The 20,810-nt window shown below is 47.8% G+C and overlaps 1 protein-coding gene across 1 annotated transcript in view; it reads right to left on the bottom strand.

Annotated features, from left to right (window-relative positions):
• LOC137509446 (scaffold attachment factor B2-like) overlaps positions 1-20,810 on the bottom strand; it is a 996,257-nt gene that overhangs the window by 396,725 nt on the left and 578,722 nt on the right. The gene's annotated exons all lie outside the window — the stretch shown is intronic.

Raw genomic sequence — 20,810 nt, 5'->3', positions numbered from 1 at the left:
CAGCCCGCTGTTTCAAGACTCAGCCCTTCTTCAAGCCGAAGTATCCACAAGTTAAAACATCATACATTACATTTATATAGTATAACACCCACCTGGCAACCAATCAATTCAAAATTCGTGCAGCCAATCATCTCCACCGGTGTCCTGGCGGACCTGAGAGAGAACTGATGGTCTAACATGCAAATCAGAAGCATCATACATAATGGGGGGTAGAGCGGCGAAAACGCAGCATAAACACACCTCCCTAATCGGTATTCATTGCAGCAATCAGAGGAGGCCAATAGGAACAGCAGAACAAATGTCAACAGTTCGGGCCCCTCCCATAAGCGTACATGCGTCATACGTCGCGTACAGGGCAGACGTGTGTCATGTCGCTGAAGCTCCCCAAGGTCCTCCCCACTGGGCGGGCAATGTGCAGCCAGCTGCTACGTAACACTACATTGGGTGAGGCGGCCATACGTCGCCGTTCCTCACACTAGGGGCGGCACGTAATCTGTTGCTAAGCAACATGTCAATAAACAGGCTCCTCACATAAGCGTATAAGCGTCACACGTCGCGTACATGGCGAACGCGTGACATGCAGCTGAAGCTCCCCAAAGCACTCCCCAGTGGACGGGCAATGCACAGCAAACAGCCATGTAACAGTAAAGTTAAGTAAGGCGGCCACTCGCCGCCATCTCTCGCATAGGGGGCGGCCCGAGCTCTGTTGCAAAGCAACATGTAAATAAACATAGCTGTATCCAATATCTCCTACCAGTGCTGCAGCGATCGTGGTTAGCACACACCTCCTCCCTCAAGGTCCAACCATCCAGTGAAGAAGAAGTTCTGCATAAAAAGAGCAAAAGTTACACATTAGTAAGAGCATGCGGAGTTAACAAGCAAACGATAGTGATTAGATACAAAAACCCAACTCATACTCTCTATTCAGTCCCCCTTGTCCCAATACACCCAATCTCTTAATCCAACTAGCCTCCCTCCTCAGAAGTTCTTTAGTCCTACTATGCCTACCCCTCCACCCTGCCGGTACCCCATCAATAACTTGCACCTTCAACTGAGACACACTATGATGTAACTCAGTGAAATGTGCAGAAACTGCTTGTTTGGTATCCCCATTTCTGATGGCAATTTTGTGGGAACAAATCCTATCACGAACCTTTTGGGTAGTCATCCCTATATAAGCTAACCCACAAGGGCATTTCAATATGTAAACTACAAAGCTAGATTCACACGTATATAGATCTCTAATCCTGAATCTAGTCCCCCTAGAGGGGTGCCCAAACTCAGAACCTTTGACTATATGTCCACAGAGGTGACACCCCAGGCAAGGGTAAGTCCCCACTTTTTTATCAGAGTTCAAGTCCTTTCGATCGTGATAGAACACCTTATCTCTAATAGTTGGAGCTCTCCTAAAAGATAACAAGGGGGGATACCTGAATTCTGGAATGCGTGGGAAGGCTTCAGAAAGCATATGCCAATGGCGTCTGATGATCTTACCTATTTCCTGACTACAGGTATTATAGGTTGATACAAATGGAAGGCGAAATTGGTTATGTAACCTTTTAGTTGGACGGGTCTCCTGTCCTAACACCTGTCGCGGATACCCCCTTTGTCGAAATTTCAAGTCCATATCATCCTGTCGTCTCTCCAATACAGTCTGGTCCGATACAGTTCTAGAAAGTCTCTTATGTTGGCCCTTAGGTATTGCCTTTTTGACATGAGGGGGATGAAAACTGTTATAGTGCAGTACCGAATTGCAATCAGTACTTTTCACATAAAGGTCAGAGGAGAGGCTATCACCTCTTCTCTCAATCAGTGTGTCAAGAAAGGAAACACTATCAACGCTTACATGACTAGTAAGTCTAATCTCTCTGCAGCCCAGGGACAACTCAAGCAAAAAAGTATCCAGGGTCGAACGCGGCCCCGCCCACACACAAAAGATGTCATCAATATAGCGGAGACAACATCTGGCGTGCAACTGAAACAGACGATTAGGATAAATGAAAGCTTCCTCATAAAGGCCCATATAGAGGTTAGCATAGGACGGGGCCACATTCGACCCCATCGCTGTGCCCCTCAGCTGCAGAAAGAACTCACCCATAAAGGAAAAATAATTGCAACGCAAAACAATGTTCAGTAGGTCAACCAGAAATAGTCGTTGGTCCTTGGAAACGTCAGATCTAGTCATAAGGAACCAATCTACAGCCTCTACACCCCCATCATGTGGGATGGAGGTGTAGAGGCTCTCCACATCAAGGGTCACAAGTAGGAGATCATCTCCCACCACATTCAGTTCCCTAATCTTCCTTAAAAACATGGCGGTATCCCTAACATAAGAATCCAGGGTGACCACCATAGGTTGCAAGATCCTATCCAAAAATTGGGCAATAGGCACAAATACAGAGCCCATGCTGGCCACAATGGGTCTCCCCGGTGGCCGGCATGGGTTCTTATGTATCTTAGGCAATGTATAAAATTTGGGTGTGACCGGATTTTCTGCAATCAAAAATTTGGCTAGACTTTCATCAATGACACCCCTAGACTTTGCTTTCTCAACTATGCTTTTAATTTTCCTCTGTACAGAGATGAGGGGGTCCTCTTCAATCCTACAATAAATCTCAGGTTGCATAAGCTGGCTCCTAATCTCCTCTTCATAATAAGAGCTATCTAAAACTACCACGGCTCCGCCCTTATCGGCGGGCCGTATGGTCAGTTCAGTTCTCTGTTTCAAGTGGTTGAGTGCCTCATGTTCCTCCCTTGTAAGATTAAACGAAGTTCTCCTCTTCCGTTGGTCCTGTTCAAGAGTGTTGATGTCCTCCATAACTTTACCACAGAAGCTATCAATGACCATATTACCTGAGGGAGTAAAATAGCTCTTATTTCTAAGGCCTATTTCTTTTAATGTAAACTGAAACTCATCCCTTTCCAATATCTGACCATTAAACTGTGGAGACATCCCAAAAAAATATTTCAACTTAATTGTTCTGAAAAATCTAAAGAGTTCCTGATCTAATTCAATTATTGGGACAAGGGGGACTGAATAGAGAGTATGAGTTGGGTTTTTGTATCTAATCACTATCGTTTGCTTGTTAACTCCGCATGCTCTTACTAATGTGTAACTTTTGCTCTTTTTATTCAGAACTTCTTCTTCACTGGATGGTTGGACCTTGAGGGAGGAGGTGTGTGCTAACCACGATCGCTGCAGCACTGGTAGGAGATATTGGATACAGCTATGTTTATTTACATGTTGCTATGCAACAGATCTCGGGCCGCCCCCTATGCGAGAGATGGCGGCGAGTGGCCGCCTTACTTAACTTTACTGTTACGTGGCTGTTTGCTGTGCATTGCCCGTCCACTGGGGAGTGCTTTGGGGAGCTTCAGCTGCATGTCACGCGTTCGCCATGTACGCGACGTGTGACGCTTATACGCTTATGTGAGGAGCCTGTTTATTGACATGTTGCTTAGCAACAGATTACGTGCCGCCCCCAGTGTGAGGAACGGCGACGTATGGCCGCCTCACCCAATGTAGTGTTACATAGCAGCTGGCTGCGCATTGCCCGCCCAGTGGGGAGGACCTTGGGGAGCTTCAGCGACATGACACACGTCTGCCCTGTACGCGACGTATGACGCATGTACGCTTATGGGAGGGGCCCGAACTGTTGACATTTGTTCTGCTGTTCCTATTGGCCTCCTCTGATTGCTGCAATGAATACCGATTAGGGAGGTGTGTTTATGCTGCGTTTTCGCCGCTCTACCCCCCATTATGTATGATGCTTCTGATTTGCATGTTAGACCATCAGTTCTCTCTCAGGTCCGCCAGGACACCGGTGGAGATGATTGGCTGCACAAATTTTGAATTGATTGGTTGCCAGGTGGGTGTTATACTATATAAATGTGATGTATGATGTTTTAACTTGTGGATACTTCGGCTTGAAGAAGGGCTGAGTCTTGAAACAGCGGGCTGTCGCCGTATAGCCACATGCTTTTAATCTTTCAATAAAAGAGCTTATTTTTGGAAGTGCCAGCCTCCATCTACTTTTTTGTTTGCTGCAGCTGGATCCCATAGTGCGGGGAACCTTTGAGGCTTGGGCACCCTATCCCTCTCGTCAGTGAGTGCCATTCTTTTTATCGTTACATTGGAAACGTCAACGCACTGTAGAGGATGAGCACCATGGGGGATGTTTTATCTGGTAGAGCTCCAGATACTTTTTCCTACACAGAAGAGCATGCGGCTCGTGTACTTGCTAAGGCTGGTGAAGGTACTTTATTTCTTCGAACACCAGATGCTAAACCTCTAAAACGGAAGCTGGAGATTGTTAAAAAGAAATGGGTTGAGCTGGACATGCACGCCAGAACCTTGGCTGAATATTGCCGCTCGAGAATTATTCCAAGGTCTATACGTTCTCAGATATCGCCTATGATGTTTCTTGGTGATCAGGAATTCTGTTCCACATTCGAGAAGATATGGAATAAGGCGGCTTTTGACACAGTGATCCTTACAATAGAGAGGATCCATCAAGAACTCCCATTATTGGAGAAAAAGAGTCTGGCTATTATTACCCAATTAACTGCAACCTTACCAGCAGAGGAGATGCAGTCATTTATTGACCAGTTATCTAAGAAAATTGTGACCCATACTAAGTCCATTGAGGAAACCAAACGCTCTAAGTTCCAGCGGGATACACTTGACTACAAAGAGGGTTACGTCTATTCATGGCAAAGAATGGTCCCTGCTACCACTGTGAGGAGGTATAATAAGCCTAATAAGCCAAATAAATCCAAAGGAGGTATACCTCGTCCTCGGGGAGGCAATCAAGGATCCTCAGTCTCCGATTTTTTATCCTCTCGGGAGAATTCGCCTGTAGGAAGAGGAGCAGTCGGAGGGGTGGAAGCAGGGCAAGGTCAAAGCGCACAAAGGGACCCTGCGAAGAGTCAGATGGAACTACGCAAGAGGAATTGATGGATCAACCCCAGTTGGTGGTTAACATCTCTGGACATATGTTGACACCAACGGAAGAAAGGGTTTTGAATTATGGTTTGAATTTCAGTCCCACCAACATGCCCAACTTTTTTGAATTAGATCAGGAACTCTTTAGATTTTTCAGGACAATTAAGTTGAAATATTTTTTGGGGATGTCTCCACAGTTTAATGGTCAGATATTGGAAAGGGATGAGTTTCAGTTTACATTAAAAGAAATAGGCCTTAGAAATAAGAGCTATTTTACTCCCTCAGGTAATATGGTCATTGATAGCTTCTGTGGTAAAGTTATGGAGGACATCAACACTCTTGAACAGGACCAACGGAAGAGGAGAACTTCGTTTAATCTTACAAGGGAGGAACGTGAGGCACTCAACCACTTGAAACAGAGAACTGAACTGACCATATGGCCCGCCGATAAGGGTGGAGCCGTGGTAGTTTTAGATAGCTCTTATTATGAAGAGGAGATTAGGAGCCAGCTTATGCAACCTGAGATTTATTGTAGGATTGAAGAGGACCCCCTCATCTCTGTACAGAGGAAAATTAAAAGCATAGTTGAGAAAGCAAAGTCTAGGGGTGTCATTGATGAAAGTCTAGCCAAATTTTTGATTGCAGAAAATCCGGTCACACCCAAATTTTATACATTGCCTAAGATACATAAGAACCCATGCCGGCCACCGGGGAGACCCATTGTGGCCGGCACGGGCTCTGTATTTGTGCCTATTGCCCAATTTTTGGATAGGATCTTGCAACCTATGGTGGTCACCCTGGATTCTTATGTTAGGGATACCGCCATGTTTTTAAGGAAGATTAGGGAACTGAATGTGGTGGGAGATGATCTCCTACTTGTGACCCTTGATGTGGAGAGCCTCTACACCTCCATCCCACATGATGGGGGTGTAGAGGCTGTAGATTGGTTCCTTATGACTAGATCTGACGTTTCCAAGGACCAACGACTATTTCTGGTTGACCTACTGAACATTGTTTTGCGTTGCAATTATTTTTCCTTTATGGGTGAGTTCTTTCTGCAGCTGAGGGGCACAGCGATGGGGTCGAATGTGGCCCCGTCCTATGCTAACCTCTATATGGGCCTTTATTTATTTTATTTTATTTTTCTTGATTAGCTCAGAGCCTAGCCACAGTTTATGAAGGCCCAACCATATTGATAGGCTTCATCACCACGCTCTTGGTGTTGGGCATAAAGTCTCATCATATTTGCTAATCAGAATTTGCCAATCAAATTTAATTATTTCATAAAATTAAATAAAGGGGAGAAAAGAAACAGACCAAAGATGAAGAAAAGTACCGCATCCTCCCGCGTACAAGACGCGCCCCCCCCTCAGCAACCACGGAAGCAAAACTGTGCACCCCACAGCTCAACATTTATCTACACACTGCCCTATGCTGGACACCACACACGCACACAGACACACGCACAGACACGCGCGCACACAGACACGCGCGCACACAGACACGCGCGCACACAGACACACGCGCACACAGACACACGCGCACACAGACACACGCGCACACAGACACACGCGCACACAGACACACGCACAGACACACGCACAGACACACGCACAGACACATGCACAGACACACGCGCGCACAGACACGCGCACAGACACGCGCACAGACACCCGCACAGACACACAGACACACGCACAGACACACGCCCAGACACGTGCGCGCACAAACACACGCACGGACATACGCACGGACACACGCATGGACACACGCACGGACACATGCACGGACACACGCACGGACACACGCACGGGCACACGCACTGGCACACGCACGGGCACACGCACGGGCACACGCACGGGCACTGGCACCCGCGCGGACACGCACGGACACACGCCCGGACACACGCATGGGCACACGCACGAACACACGCACGGACACACGCATGGGCACACGCACGGACACACGCACGGGCACACGCATGGGCACACGCACAGGCACGGGCACACGCACAGACACACCATACACACACACCACACTACTAACACTCGTTCCATTTGGGGGGCTGTCCCACACTCCCAGTTGTCCCACCCACTGGAGAACACGGTGAGTAGAAAATAAATCACCAAGAGAAAAGTGTAAAAGTGTAAAGAATAGCTACTTAACATTACCCTTAGAATAGTATGGCTAGAATTTGAATTTCTCAAAACAAAAATTATACAGCTGTATCCATCTGTTTTGTTCATTGGTAACAGTCATTGGGGCCTCGGGGGGATGTGAGTACTCTATCTCTAAGAGCTTGTTAAATCTAGTGAGCCAACTTGATATTGTAGGGATAGTGTGGGTACCCCAGTGTTCAATAATTAGTTTCTTGCCGATCGAGGTTGAAAACATTAAGAGGTCCATAGATAATTCAGTAGTGGTTTGCAGGCCCTGACCAAAGATTGCCTCTATTTTATTGATACGGAGGTCTAGGTCTGTGTTTACTCTTAAAAAAAACCTCAACCTTTTTCCAAAATTTCTGGATTGAGGGGCCTTTATGAGGAAGCTTTCATTTATCCTAATCGTCTGTTTCAGTTGCACGCCAGATGATGGCTCCGCTATATTGATGACATCTTTTGTGTGTGGGCAGGGCCGCGTTCGACCCTGGATACTTTTTTGCTTGAGTTGTCCCTGGGCTGCAGAGAGATTAGACTTACTAGTGTTAGGACAGGAGACCCGTCCAACTAAAAGGTTACATAACCAATTTCGCCTTCCATTTGTATCAACCTATAATACCTGTAGTCAGGAGATAGGTAAGATCATCAGACGCCATTGGCATATGCTTTCTGAAGCCTTCCCACGCATTCCAGAATTCAGGTATCCCCCCTTGTTATCTTTTAGGAGAGCTCCAACTATTAGAGATAAGGTGTTCTATCACGATCGAAAGGACTTGAACTCTGATAAAAAAGTGGGGACTTACCCTTGCCTGGGGTGTCACCTCTGTGGACATATAGTCAAAGGTTCTGAGTTTGGGCACCCCTCTAGGGGGACTAGATTCAGGATTAGAGATCTATATACGTGTGAATCTAGCTTTGTAGTTTACATATTGAAATGCCCTTGTGGGTTAGCTTATATAGGGATGACTACCCAAAAGGTTCGTGATAGGATTTGTTCCCACAAAAGTGCCATCAGAAATGGGGATACCAAACAAGCAGTTTCTGCACATTTCACTGAGTTACATCATAGTGTGTCTCAGTTGAAGGTGCAAGTTATTGATGGGGTGCCGGCAGGGTGGAGGGGTAGGCATAGTAGGACTAAAGAACTTCTGAGGAGGGAGGCTAGTTGGATTAAGAGATTGGGTGTATTGGGACAAGGGGGACTGAATAGAGAGTATGAGTTGGGTTTTTGTATCTTATCACTATCGTTTGCTTGTTAACTTCGCATGCTCTTACTAATGTGTAACTTTTGCTCTTTTTATGCAGAACTTCTTCTTCACTGGATGGTTGGACCTTGAGGGAGGAGGTGTGTGCTAACCACGATCGCTGCAGCACTGGTAGGAGATATTGGATACAGCTATGTTTATTTACATGTTGCTATGCAACAGATCTCGGGCCGCCCCCTATGCGAGAGATGGCGGCGAGTGGCCGCCTTACTTAACTTTACTGTTACATGGCTGTTTGCTGTGCATTGCCCGCCCACTGGGGAGTGCTTTGGGGAGCTTCAGCTGCATGTCACGCGTTCGCCATGTACGCGACGTGTGACGCTTATACGCTTATGTGAGGAGCCTGTTTATTGACATGTTGCTTGGCAACAGATTACGTGCCGCCCCCAGTGTGAGGAACGGCGACGTATGGCCGCCTCACCCAATGTAGTGTTACGTAGCAGCTGGCTGCGCATTGCCCGCCCAGTGGGGAGGACCTTGGGGAGCTTCAGCGACATGACACACGTCTGCCCTGTACGCGACGTATGACGCATGTACGCTTATGGGAGGGGCTCGAACTGTTGACATTTGTTCTGCTGTTCCTATTGGCCTCCTCTGATTGCTGCAATGAATACCGATTAGGGAGGTGTGTTTATGCTGCGTTTTCGCCGCTCTACCCCCCATTATGTATGATGCTTCTGATTTGCATGTTAGACCATCAGTTCTCTCTCAGGTCCGCCAGGACACCGGTGGAGATGATTGGCTGCACAAATTTTGAATTGATTGGTTGCCAGGTGGGTGTTATACTATATAAATGTGATGTATGATGTTTTAACTTGTGGATACTTCGGCTTGAAGAAGGGCTGAGTCTTGAAACAGCGGGCTGTCGCCGTATAGCCACATGCTTTTAATCTTTCAATAAAAGAGCTTATTTTTGGAAGTGCCAGCCTCCATCTACTTTTTTGTTTGCTGCAGCTGGATCCCATAGTGCGGGGAACCTTTGAGGCTTGGGCACCCTATCCCTCTCGTCAGTGAGTGCCACTCTTTTTATCGTTACATTGGAAATATCTGCTACTGTTGTCACCCACTGATGGGATGATTTATGTTAAGTTTCACGTCTCTAAGTGTTATTATCTCTCGGGTTTAGTTGATGCTCAGGTTAAAAATTCTATATCTTGTATTGACTGGTCCCCGGCTCTGATGGATGCGGTACCCTGGCCTCATGGCGCCATTTTCCCACTCGTAATAAGGGACAATACTGTTATCTCTTCCCCTTTGCTATGGAAAGATCCTCAGGGTCTATTGGATTGAGGAACCCAAAAGTATTACTGATTCTGCCATACCCAATGCGGAGGGTACTTTATCCCCTTAACTCCATGCATAGCTCTTTTATTAAGCATTGCGAGCAACTATGCTGCTATTATGGAATATGAGGGAAACCACATCCATCACTGCTGGTAATTATTAACAAGATGATTTATATTGGGCTGCATCTCTTTAAACGTTGATCATCTTTAAGGCTCATATGATTTTATGTTAAACTTCATATTCTGCACTGTATGGTCTCGCGCACTGACGGGCGTGGCGCCCTATTTTTATGGCGCCATTTTGGTCGTGCTCCAGAAGAGTTAATACTGCTGGTCCTACCTCATTAAAATACCATCTACTTATCAGCCTGTTCTCCCAAATATAACTCACGGGCAGAGCCCAACCCACACGAAACTGACGCTCTATTTGGTAAAATTTAACACTTAACATACGTGAAATTAAACAAAAGCTACCTGCTTAAACATGCACAGGATTATGCCTCTTGTCCTATTCCCACGTCCCCATTAACCCTTTCCCACCCCTCCCTCCCCCTACTCTTCAGCCCAGGAGACATACTCCTGTGCATACTTCTTTACAGGTCAGGTTCTTTTAAACACTTGGCCGACAAGTTTAATACCGTGATCGACCTTAAATGAAAGTCTATCAATATGTTAAGTCGTCATGTAACTTTCTAGTAGCCATTGCACATACCTCCCTGCCTGTGCGTGCCTGTCTGATGGTTTCAGATTGTACTATCTTCCCTGACACCCTGAAGGCTGCTGCTAAGTCCGAGATACAGCGTATCTCTACTCAAAACTACAGTAGAGAATCACAAACCTCCCATAATCATACCTTTTAATATCTTTGTTGAGTACCACCGGTTGGTCGCACAGGAGATGGGTATGTGTAATCTTCCTCCCTCCCCTACCCCCCCCCCCCCCTTTTCCCTCTTTTTCTTCTCCCTTCCTCCCATAGGTGCCTTATGGTAAATATTCTAACCCTTTAATGCCCTCTCAGGAGTATCCCCTGGTTTGCTCCTCCCGGGTTACACCATACTCCACATAGGATGCCTGATAATTCTGAGCCATTGATTAATATAATAACGCTCCCTGTAAGCTTTTCAAGGTGCTCCCAGAGGAGTCCCAATTATATTTTGTCTCATCAAGTAACCCGTGAGAATCAATTGGCCTCTCTAAACACTGGTTTATCCGAATTAGCCCCTACATGCTTCCAATAACTTTGCCTGGAGTTATGCTTAGATCTTGTCCCCAGCACTCCCTACAGCGCCCAAGGTATTACCTGCCAAAATGCCTCTTTACTTTGGGAATGCTTATGCACTCCCACCCTTATTACCCAGCCATGCAGCTGGCAGTTGCGACCCCCACCATGACTCCCAATTATGACCTAGAGTCATCTCGGGAGACCTTCTTGTGTCTTCTTGTTTATCCCCCAGCCCTGGCCATCTCTTCTCCCCTTGCTATCTCTAGCTTTTCACTTCTATTCCTTTTTTCTCTCTATCCTCTTATACTTGAGTCCACTGGAGTCCCCTGGAGTGACACTTGTCCAACTTACCAGAACACTCAGTATGGCGTTTAACCCACTTTGCTTTATCTCACATAACGTCCAGGGATTCGGAGTACCGTAAAAACACTCTAAAGCGTTTCAATATTATAAATCCTGCATAGCAGATTTCTTGTTACAGGAAACCAGATTGGCAACCTCCTCCTGCCCGAAATTTATGAGTAAACATTATCCCGAATTTCATAACGCTCGTGCCCATGACAAAACTAAAGGAGTTCTTACCTGTTTCAAAAAAGGCCTCCCGTTTCACTGTAAAAAAAAGATTGCAGACCCTGAAGGTAGATATCTGCTTTTAATTGGCCAGTTATATGACCAGGAATTAACGATAGTGAATTATTATGCCCCCAACTCACGCCAGGAACAGTTTTTTAGCCACTTATTGCAGGTAGTATCACATCACAAAAAAGGAACTGCCATAATAGCTGGCGACACCAACGTGGCCCTGGATCACAATTTAGACAGGTACCGGCCCGATACCCAATCCCAATCCTTACATACATCTCCACGCTCTACGGGCCCTAATATAGTGCAGCAACTTACTGAATATACTCTAATAGATATATGGAGGGAACTCCACCTACTTTCACGAGACTACACCTTCAACTTTAATGCTCATAACAGTTTCAGTCGAATAGATCACTTTTTTGTACCCCAATCAATCATTCCAAATATCACAGAAACCAAAATCCTTACAGTATCATGGTCCGATCACTCCCCGTTTACCTTGACATGTTTATCATTTATAGCGAGAGGAACTAACTACTCCTGGAGACTTAATGACTTCCTTCTCTCTCAACAAGTACACTCTGATCAGATTAGGCAACATCTTACGCACTTTTTCTCTGAAAATCAAGGGTCAGTCGCCTCTCAATACACCCTATGGGAAGCACATAAAGCAACGATGAGAGGCCACCTCATAAGTTTAACATCTTCTCTTAAACGTGAAAGACTCCTTAAGATTAAAGAAGCACAGGCTAACCTAGAACTCCTTGAGGCACAATGGAAAGCCAATCCCTCTACAACCAACAGGACCTTAAGAAACAAAGCTAGAACTGAACTAGACCTTCTACTCAGTGAACAGGTAGAAAAACAACTCCGCTGGAGACGACAATTCTACTACTTTTATGCTAATAAGCCTCTAACTCCCCAAGCCCGTAGACTAAAAAACAGACCTCCTGTTACACCCATCCACAGGATTCATACACAGTCTGGTACGGTTACGGCTAAACCTAAAACTATTACTGATATCTTCTCTTCTTTCCTCTCCAAGCTTTACACACAATCATCACCCTTCCCTAGGGAGACAGCTGATAACCTTTTTACAAGTCTCCCACTGCCCTCCCTTCCACAATCCAGCATTGAGGCCCTTAATCTAGAGATCTCAACCCTAGATGTCCTACAAGCAATTAAGTCCTTAAAACCAAATAAAACACCGGGTCCGGATGGATTTTCAGCCACGTACTACCGCAAATACGCAGGCCTCCTAGTTCCCACTTTGCCATTGTGTTTTAATGCCTTACATGACGGCACAACACCCCCAACTTCCATGCTACAGGCCACAGTTTCAATGATACCAAAGACTGAGCAACCAATCCTACAAGCCCATCAATTCTGCCCCATCTCACTTATCAACGCGGACCTAAAATTTTTAGATTATATACAAAGACCAAGTAGGATTTGTGCCGAGCAAACAAGCCAGTGACAATACTAGGCGAGCAGCGCATCTTATCCCCTTTCTTCGCTCTCGTAATATACCAGGCTTATTCTTATCATTAGACGTATACAAAGCGTTTGAAACCCTTTCATGGGATTACCTAGAAGATACCCTGACCAAATGGGGCTTTGGTCTCCACTTCCTTAACTGGATTAAGATGCTCTACTCTTCACCCACTGCCAATGTCAGGTACATAGGCCACACCTCAGAATACTTCCAAATACAAAGGGGCACCAGGCAAGGGTGCCCTCTTTCGCCCTTGCTCTTTATTTTAGCCCTAGAACCATTAGCTATAGCCATTCGGCAGCAGGAAAATATTTCAGGCATAGAATGCGCTGGAGTCCACCACAAAGCCCTGCTGTTTGCTGACGATATGTTTATTGCTGTTACTCGGCCCTTGACTTCTATTCCTGACCTACTAGCCCTTTTGAAAGGGTTTTCATACATATCAGGCCTTACTATCAACACTCAAAAATCTTTGGCAATGAACATAAATTTAAGCCCTGTCCTTAAAGAAGAAATTTCTTCGATTCTAAAGTTCCAATGGGCCAACTCTATACCCTACTTAGGTATTACCTTAACTTCTAAGACAGACACATTATTTGAACATAACTATCCTCCCCTTCTCAAGCAAATTACAGCGCTAATGACAAACTGGTCCCAACTGCCACTCTCTATTCGGTAGAATAAACACTATTAAAAGGTCTATCTTACCAAAGATTTTATATTTATTTCGGACCCTCCCCATCTGTGTCCCACCTCACTTCCTACAACTACTTCAGAGCAAGATACTAGCTTTTATTTGGGCCGGTAAGAGGTCCAGAATTAATAAATCTACTTTACTAGCCCATAGACTTGACGGGGGCTTAGGACTTCCCGAACCTTCTCCTATATGACAGAGCAGCCATAGCAGCACGCCTCCTGTCTCTCTATAAGGTACAAGATGCCCCACTCTGGACCTTTTTAGATATACCTGATTGCCATCCTATTAAACTGCACACTCTCCTTTGGATTCCAAAACACCTTAGGCCGAAGCAACTAAGCCCTTTTCTTTCCTCAGCTTTGGCCGCCTGGGACTCATTCAGATATTCAGGAGGATTGCAATCTCCACACCTACCCCTATGCCCAATTCTACATAACCCTCTTTACCCACCGGGATATGATAACCCTGACTCTTTTAAATGGTTGTCAGACCACCAACTTCTCCTAGTTAAGGATTTCCTTTACAGGTAGAGGCCTCCTCTCTTGGGTAGATATTCAAGACAAGTAGGACCCCCCCTCACGGGAACACTTCAGGTTCCTACAAATAAAACATTGAATCTCCGCTCTCACACGAGACAAAGAGTTTCCACTGTTGACCTCTTTCTTTGAGAATACGTGCCTTGGAAATCCATCCGGTCCCGGCTCTATCTCTAGAATTTACTCCAGACTCTCCCGTCCAGAATCCGCTAGACTACATCCTTATATCTCAGGCTGGGAAAGAGAACTAGGTCAACATAGGGAAAGTGAAGACTGGTCTGACTGTTGGTCTCGTATAGCTAGCTGCTCCACGAATGTATACGCTATAGAATCTGCATACAAAGTATTAACTAGGTGGTACCTTGTCCCTTCAAGGTTGCATAAACTTTCTTCAGCTATCGACTCTAAATGTTTCAGAGGTTGTGGAAGGGAGGGTACTGGGAGGAAACGCGGAAAAGCCGCCGCAAAGGCTCAGAGTGAGGCGGCTGTTTCCGCGTCTAACATGGTGGCACAACGCGGAGAAAGTGCCGCATGCCGCATGGACAGAGCGGTGGAGTCCGCGTTGGAGGCGGCAGATTGCACGCATGGCAGAGCAGCTGACATTGCGGCCGGACGCCAGGAAACCACCGCTCGCTTAGAGAGCGGGGCGGCGGTCCCCGCGCTTAAGTCAGTGGTTACATTGCAAGACATGTCTGGTGTGGCTGCGACTGCTGGTCCACACAGATTCAAAAGGGCGCGCGCTGAGAGGCAGAGCTTATATGACAGCCAGAAAAGGGTCAACTGACCAGGCTGGTCAGCTGACATTTTCACCACCTGCCATTGGTCCAGCACTTAAGGGAGGCGCTTGAGAGCGCTTTACTATATATACTGGGTGCTAGGCATTCTCTGGTTGTCTGCCGTTGCGATCACAACGTGGTAGCACTCAGACCTTGTCTGTATCTGTGTTCTAGCATAGTTTCCAAAGGTGTTGACATCAAGGCGTTCACACCTTAGCATTAGGAACATTGAATTGTATTATTTGTTATGACCTTCTGCCTGCCTGACTATTCCTCTGAACTCTGATCTTGTACCTTGCTATTTCTGATATCCTGTTGCCAAACTCTGCTCGTTCCTGGACTCTGTATTTGTATCCTGATTCTGTACCGTGCTATTTCTGATATCCTGTTGCCAAACTCTGCTCGTTCCTGGACTCTGTATTTGCATCCTGATTCTGTACCTTATCTGTCTGTGTGTTAACGACCTGGCTTGCCGACCTCGAGAACTGGCCTTACTGTTAGAGGCAGTTCCCAGACCTGTTAGTGACACCCTCCCACTTGGGTGTCACTCACGCTCTGACCTTCCTACCCTCAGCCTAGCTCCTCCCTCCTGGAGAGTCTAGGCCATAGGAAGGAACATACTTCTGGTGAAGTACTCAAAGTATACTGTTGCATCTATACACTCACTTGTTCTCCCTGGTGTCCAGAGGGTAGTAGATATATCTGATTATCGGTGATACTGCATGTCACGGACGGTTGCGGGGACGCAGGCGCGTCCTGGAACCGCCCGTGAAGAAAAGAACGATCGCACTCGATTCCTGCATCGATTGCGCCTCAGATCAATAGAACCAAGATTTGACGTGTAGTATCCCTATGCCTAGGAACAGCTGGGGGATCTGTCTTAGCTGAAGTGACAGCCTGGGGGGAAGGTGTTAATTAGCTTGGACATATTCCCTGTGGAAGGCACAATTCCCCTTTTGGTTCTGGGAACCAGGTGACACTTAGCTGATCTCATGGAGATGTTAATTAACCAAAGGATGCCTAGGTACAGCCAGGCAGGCTACGAATCCACGGGAGGTCTTGACACCTTGCTCACTGGTAAAGATCAAAGGGAAGCCAGCTGTTAGGTTTATTCAGGATGTGTTCTAGCTGCTGAGTCTCATAGCATAATCCATAACTTCCCAGATCTGTCATATTTCTGGGGTTCCTGAGATGGCAGCTTCGCCAAACGTGGGGGAAGTGTAGCATGAGCCCCGGTGCTGGTTCTGAGGAAGTTTCAGAACATTCTGAGGTAAGGACTGCCAGTTAGGCAGTTTGAAAATGCCCTGATGATACCACAGGGGTCCCACCCCTCATGTCTGGTATCAGGGCGCTGGGTAAATCGAGACAGACCTGAAAATGTTAATAAATCTGCCCTGACCTGTACGGTTCTGTGAGATAGAGCCCATATATGGGTAGATATGATTTCTAGCCCCCAGGATAAGGGGAGGGCTCATCTCATCTTCTAAGGGGGTGTATGGCTCCCCGCCCTCACTCCCTCCTACTGAAGCAGGGGCATAAGAATGGCTGAGGACCCAAACTCAGTGTCCTCCACACTGAAACATCTTGAGCTCATCAGATGCCAGCTCAAATCTGAATCTCTGAACTCAAATTGAAACCCAGAACTCTGTTTTCCCACAAAAATGACATCTTTCCAGGAACTAAGTATTTTTCTCCCTTCTTTTATTTTTTATACTGGCTATTACTGTTTTAATAATTGTTGATTTTAATAATTGTCTGTATATATTAATTATTTATATTGCGTGAATAAACGACTTTCTCCAAGTCATTCACTGTCTGCTACCCTGCTTATCAGCACACACAGAACTGATCCCGGGTCTCTGAAGATACGCTACTGTTTGTTTGTTGTTGGCTAGACAGAATATCGTGTGTTTAACCGTTTTATTCGCAGGATTAGTCAGTTAATGGGCTCCCGGTCCCATGGTAACCGCGGTGGTGGCAGTACCCTGAACCAGTGGGTGAAGTTGTAATCACCCGGGTCTCACAGGCTCCCTTCTGAGTTGTCTGCGGCTAATTCTTAACGGTTCCTGCGCATTGACTGCGACCAGAGTTCGCACGATCTGTGCGCTGGCACCGTTTAGAAGGCTAAGTGCGGTTAGCCACTAGGGCTCCTGTGACAGTGTTAGGCAGCGGTTGGGACCTGTGTTGTGCTGAAAGTATCTGCGATAGCGCTAGCGCTATCGAGAAACGAACTAATTCGTTGGTGTAGCTGGAAGGCAATATATTTTTTATATATACAGAGAGACTGTGTAGCCAGTACCCCTCCCCAAAAGTTTTATTTTATTTGGCGTGGAAATGTCCGGGAACTACAAGAAAATGTGCCTGGCGGACCTGCAAAATCTTTGCCAAGAGAGAGGCATTGATGTCGGCCGCAAGAAACAAGGGGACCTGGTAACGGAATTGTTTCAATGGGATACCCAGCAACTGCAGGAGCTGGATGTGTCTGCTGAGGTAGACGCTGACCCATCTGACTCAAGGCAAGGGGAACCAGAGACTGAGACTCCTGACCGTACAGAGGTTGTGCATCCTGAGGGCCCTGCATCAACAGTTACGCAGGAGAATGTCAGTGTGGACCCCAATCCCAGAGTTTCTGAAAGTACTCGCCTGGAACCGGCCAGTACTGGACTGTCCGTTTGTACTGATCCGCTAATGCAGCAGGCATTACAAAAGCTGATGGACACTGACCTGGACAAGTACCTGCAGTACATGCGTGAGGAGCGCCAAATGCGGGAGGAACGGGAGCGGCAAGCCGCTGCTGCTGCAGCCGCTGAGCGAGAACGGGAGCGCCAACGACAGCATGAGCTAAACATGGCAAAAGTGCAACAGGCCAGCCGGAGTTCACCGCCCAGCCTCCCTGCTGAAGGAACTGCAGCACCCGTAAGTGCAAAATTTAAATTTGCTAATATCGAAAAAGACACAGACATTGACTTGTTTTTGCGGTCTTTTGAAAAAGCATGCCGTCAGTATCGTCTGTCCCAAGACCAGTGGGCCAGACATCTGACACCTTTGCTGCGCTACAAAGCGCTTGATGCCTTCGCAGAATTGCCTGCGGAGAAGGATCATGATTATGCTGCTATAAAAGACGCTATCATTACTAAGTACCAGCTGACGCCAGAAGCCTATCGGAAAAAGTTCAGGGCCTGGCAGAAAAAGCCTTCTGATTCGTACCGAGATGTGGCCAGCAGCTTGCTCACCACACTCCGCCAGTGGACACTAGGCCTCACCAAAGGGTCTTATGATGTCCTGGAGGACTTGATAGTCCTGGAACAATTTCTGAACATTTGCCCTGCTGATGTACGCCAGTTTGTGCTAGAACGCAGGCCGGCTTCAGCAACTGTCGCTGCAGACCTTGCTGAGACTTTTGCAACTACCCGGGTGGCTGATACCCGCAGAACTGCCCCGTCCAGCTGGAGAGGAGGTCAGCCCAATACCTCGGCAGACCCTCCTGCCCCTGTGAGCCGTCCGCCACAGAGGCCACCCAGCGCAGCTGCTGCACCCAGGCCTGCAGCGCCTGGAGAGGTCACCTGTCACTACTGCCGCCAGCCCGGACACATGAAATTCGACTGTCCGGAGCGGAGACAGACACCACCAGCACCTGGATCATCTGCATCACCTGCACCCCACCCACAGCAGAGGCAACCCGCCAGCGAACCACAGCCTGGATCATCAGATTTTGTCCTGTTTGCACGCGGACAGGAAATCCGCGACCGAACCGACCAGCAGCAACTTGTTAGAGTGAACGGCAAAGTTGTCACCGGATTTCGAGACACCGGAGCTGACATCACGTTAGTTCACTCACATCTTGTGCCAAAGGAGAGCATCAGCTCCAGCCGATCCCTTGCCCTTACCGGAGTAGAGGGCACCCTTTTTCACATAGCCCACGCGACAGTGAAGCTGGATTGGAGAGTGGGAGGAATCCAAGAAAGGGTTGTTGGGGTTATGAAGGATCTCCCAGTCCCTGTGTTGCTGGGGACTGATTTGGGCAAGCTTGTGTCCTACTATGAACCTGCCACGACCGCCTTGTCGCTCACGGAAGGAGACGGACTCTCCACCCACCACCAGGTACTTTATACACTTGGGGGAGCACCAGGGGGAGGTGGGTTGAATGTGCCCAGTTCAAGGGTACCAGGTTCAATAGTGCCTGCTTCAAAGGCACCTGAGTTTGATGTACAGACTGTCTGTTGTGATGATGCTGTAGCTGTACCTGAGTTTACTGTACAACCTATCTGTAATGAAAAAATGTCTATACCTGTCAATGTCATTACTGCATGCAATGATGATTTGAGTAATGTCCGTCTGTGCCATTCTGACAGTGTACCTGTGCTAGCAGTACCGCGCAGCTGCACTGCTCAGAACCCGAGCTCAGAACAGGTGGAGGGGGTTCCGGCCTCCTCCCCCTCCTCTGACCGCAGGGATGAGACCTTTCAGCCGCTGGCCTCGTGTGACATGAGCCAGTTGGCTGAAACTGACAGCGCCATATTCTCAGCCGCACTACAAAGTGACCCAAGCCTGGAGGTGCTCAGGCAGCAAGCCGCTGAGCCCCTCGCAGACGGGGCCGCTTTCAAGGTGTACTGGGAAGGTGGGAGACTGTACAGTGAGTCTGTACAGCCCCCTACAGGTAGATCCCACGCGAATACCAAGTGGCTTGTGGTCCCGAGTGCGTTCAGGGGACATGTGCTGAAATCCGCACATGGTAATCCTCTGACAGGGCACTCGGGTGTCCGCAAGACACTCGCCGGTATTCGGAACCAGTTTTATTGGCCCCGGATGAACAGGGATGTAGCAAACTACTGCAGGGCATGTGCCGTCTGTCAGGAGCTGGGAAGGTCCAGGGATTCCCGCGGGGTTCCCTTAGGTCCACAGCCACTCAGCAGGGGAACCCTGCGTGGGCTGGCTGTTGACCTAACCAACCCACTGCCCGTTGTCAGCAGTCCCGGCAGACACCACGTCCGACTGCAGTGGCGCAAACGCCCTGTCCAGAACGGTCCATGTTGGGTCAACCCTGAGGGTAGCAGACCGCGACCGGTCCGGGGGAACCGAGCCACAGGCTCCAATAGGTTTTCCCGCCGTACCGGCAACTCGAGGCCCGTCAGCCAGGTTAGCGGCGCCGCCACACATCGTGCGGATGAGTGGCTAAGCCGCGGACAAGGGGGAGGGCTGTCACGGACGGTTGCGGGGACGCAGGCGCGTCCTGGAACCGCCCGTGAAGAAAAGAACGATCGCACTCGATTCCTGCATCGATTGCGCCTCAGATCAATAGAACCAAGATTTGACGTGTAGTATCCCTATGCCTAGGAACAGCTGGGGGATCTGTCTTAGCTGAAGTGACAGCCTGGGGGGAAGGTGTTAATTAGCTTGGACATATTCCCTGTGGAAGGCACAATTCCCCTTTTGGTTCTGGGAACCAGGTGACACTTAGCTGATCTCATGGAGATGTTAATTAACCAAAGGATGCCTAGGTACAGCCAGGCAGGCTACGAATCCACGGGAGGTCTTGACACCTTGCTCACTGGTAAAGATCAAAGGGAAGCCAGCTGTTAGGTTTATTCAGGATGTGTTCTAGCTGCTGAGTCTCATAGCATAATCCATAACTTCCCAGATCTGTCATATTTCTGGGGTTCCTGAGATGGCAGCTTCGCCAAACATGGGGGAAGTGTAGCATGAGCCCCGGTGCTGGTTCTGAGGAAGTTTCAGAACATTCTGAGGTAAGGACTTCCAGTTAGGCAGTTTGAAAATGCCCTGATGATACCACAGGGGTCCCACCCCTCATGTCTGGTATCAGGGCGCTGGGTAAATCGAGACAGA

This window comes from Hyperolius riggenbachi, chromosome 1 (genome assembly GCF_040937935.1).
Source record: "Hyperolius riggenbachi isolate aHypRig1 chromosome 1, aHypRig1.pri, whole genome shotgun sequence".
In the NCBI taxonomy this organism is placed as follows: Eukaryota; Metazoa; Chordata; class Amphibia; order Anura; family Hyperoliidae; genus Hyperolius; species Hyperolius riggenbachi.
This window is presented reverse-complemented; position numbering and strand designations above follow the sequence as displayed.